The sequence below is a fragment of the Panulirus ornatus genome, chromosome 29, assembly GCF_036320965.1.
Source record: "Panulirus ornatus isolate Po-2019 chromosome 29, ASM3632096v1, whole genome shotgun sequence".
In the NCBI taxonomy this organism is placed as follows: Eukaryota; Metazoa; Arthropoda; class Malacostraca; order Decapoda; family Palinuridae; genus Panulirus; species Panulirus ornatus.
The window spans coordinates 20,946,954-20,950,082 of NC_092252.1; the positions used below are offsets into that span (position 1 = coordinate 20,946,954).

The 3,129-nt window shown below is 40.1% G+C and overlaps 1 non-coding gene across 1 annotated transcript; it reads left to right on the forward strand.

Annotated features, from left to right (window-relative positions):
* The first annotated feature begins 2,295 nt into the window (after positions 1-2,295).
* TRNAI-AAU (transfer RNA isoleucine (anticodon AAU)) lies at positions 2,296-2,369 on the forward strand. Its single transcript has one exon. It is a non-coding gene; the product is annotated as a tRNA-Ile (tRNA).
* The last annotated feature ends 760 nt before the right edge of the window (positions 2,370-3,129 follow it).

Sequence of the window (3,129 nt, forward strand, 5' to 3'; positions counted from 1 at the left end):
AATCTCTCTTTGCTGTCTTTGTTTAATATACACTCTTTCATTTTATTCCATTCATCCAACTTTCTTATACTACAAAAGTATCTCTCTACATATTTCATACCAAATCCTATGCTTAAATTCATGTTGTTCTCTGGTCCTATTATGAAAGAAGTGTCAACCGTTTACTTCATCAGTTTGGTAAAAGAAGTTGTATGTTGTGATCAGGTCACGCCTATCTTTTCTCTCATACACGTTGGACATATATTAGGAATCCAATTTTTCTCTGTGATTCTGCTTTGTTGATACTGGTAACGTCCTTGTTGTCTTCCTCTGCACCACCTCTATTAGCTTTATGTGTTTTTTAGGCGTTGTTACTTCAAAATACTCACTTCACCTCCTCACTTCATCACTACTTGTGATTAATTCCCCATAAGCTCCCTTCACCGATGTTCCCATTTCTTATCTTGTCTTAGGCACTTTATTTGCCTCCTTCCAAAATATCCTTTTATTCTCCCTAAAGTTTAACGATACTCTCTCATTTCCCTCTTTTTCACCTCTTGCACCTTTCTCTTGACCTCCTGCCCCTTTCTTTTATACATCTCCCAGTCATTTGCACCACTTCACTGCAAAAATCGTCCAAACGTTTCTCTCTCTCTTCTCTTTCACTAACAATCTTACTTCTTCATCCCACCACTCACTACCCTTTCTTATATGCCTACCTCGCATTGTTCTCATGCCACAAGCATCTTTTCCACAAGCCATCACTGCTTCCTTTAATACATCCCATTCCTCCCCCACTCCCCTTACGTCATTTCCTCTCGACTTTTTCAATTTTGCACTCAATCTTTCCTAGGACTACCTCACACAAGTCTCCTTTCGAGCTCACTTACTCTCACCACTCTCCTCACCCCAACATTCTGTCTTCTTTTCTGAAAACTACTAAACTTCGCCTTCGCCTCACTAAGATGATGATCAGACATGCCTCCAGTTGCCCCTCTCAGCATATCAACATCCAAAAGTCTCTTTCACGCGCCTATCAATTAACACGTAATCCAATAATGCTCTCTGGCCATCTCTCCTACTTACATACGTATACCTATGTATATCTGTGTTTCTAAGCGAAGGATTCCCAATCACCACTCCTTTTTCAGTACGCAAATCCACAATCTCCTCGCCATTTTGTATTTACAACACTGAACACCCCATGTACACCAATTATACCCTCAACTATCACATTCCTCACCTTTGCATTCAAATCACCCATCACCATAACCCGGTTTCGTGTATGAAAGCTGCTCCCAAAACACTTGCCTCTCATGATCTTTCTTCTCATGACCATTTGCATAATCACCGATAATCACCCATCTTTCTCCATCCACTTTCAGTTTCACCCATATCAATCTTGAGTATATTTTCTTGCACCCTGCTACATGCTTCCACAACTCCTGCTTCAGGAGTAGTGCTACTCCCTCCTTTTCTCTTGTCCTCTCACCAATCCCTGACTTTACTCCTAAGGCGCTCCCAGACCACTCTTCCCATTTACCCTTGAGCTTCGTTTCACTTAGAGCCAAAACATTCAGGTTCCTTCCTCCAAATATACTACCCATCTCTCCTCTTTTCTCATCTTAATTACATCCACACACATGTAGACACTCCAATCTGAGTCTTCGAGTGTTCAAGTTTATGAATGAGGATACGTTGTTAACCCAAAATTAGAATATACTTTTGAGGTACAGTTACTACACTTAACACACATAAAGTTAATGGAGATGGTGATGAGGAAGTCAACAAGGTATGAGTCCGTGTATATGTTGGATGTGGAACAGAGAAAATATAGGCGTGTCCTGATCACAATATTTGATTTTTCATACCAAACTGAAGACGAAAACGATGGACATTTCTTCAAAAGATGTAGATATAGACGAACCAGAGAACAACGTGAAATTAACCATGAAATTTCGTATTGAATATGTAGAGAAGTCCTTTTGCAGTAAAAGAAAGGTGGGTGAATGGAATAAAGTGGAAGAGTATATATTAATGGAGGGCAACGTAGAGAAACTACTTCTAAAGTCGTATGACAGGAGAGGATGTTCAGGAGATGGGGCCCCAACAGTGTAAACTTCCTTCCCGTACAGTACAAATAGGTGATTACACACACACACAGATGACAACTGTAAACTGTCAAGTAACATTAGTTGTTACAACCGTAAAACATTATCTTCTTTTCCAGCGTGTGTGTGTGTGTGTGTGTGTGTGTGTGTGTGTGTGTGTTCTGTACTAGGAGGGAGTTATACAATCTTGGGAACCATCTTTATCGGCCCGTTAGCTCAGTTGGTTAGAGCGCCGTGCTAATAACGCGGATGTCGAGGGTTCGACCCCCTTACGGGCCAATGTATACAATTTTTGATGTACAACATGCATAGTGAGAGTGTATGTGGTCTTAAAATTAGGTCTTAACACCTGAAGAAGTTGTTAATGATTTATTGGTATTTCAGTATATTATGACGTTGTCGGCCTTAATGACCGTGGCAGTTGAAAGGTCTAAAGGCCAAACAACTGACCAAACAACCCATCTCTTAAATCTTTTCCACTATCATAAAGATTTTTGGTTTTCTGTAAGTTGACCACATTTACTATTTCTTCATTTAGTCTGTTCCATTTCTCCACCACTCTCATACTGTAAAAGTACTTATTCATGTATCTTTGAACAAGTACATTGCTTAATTACATGTAATGACCTCTGGTTGTTCTATCCCTAGATCCTTCGAAGAACTGTACACTGTTGACGACATCACACTGGTTTAGAAACTTCTAGGTTGTGATCAGATCACTCCTCACTCTTCTTTCCCTCATGATAGACTAATGTAAAGCCTCTGAGCTTTCTCTTTAACTAAACTCTTAATGCTGGTACCGTGCTTGTTTTCCTTCTTCTGGACCTTCTCCATTGGCTCGTTGTGTTTCTTTATGTGCGGTGAACAACCCTGGGAAGCATATTGCAGTTTTAGTGTTTTTGTAGGTTATGAACAACTTGTTGAATATTTCCTTATCCATAAGTCTGAAAGCCATTCTAATATTTGCCAACAGACAGTTGGAATTCTTAAACATTCTCCGAAGGGATTCGGCGAATCGTAAAGGACGAGTCTCCTGTAC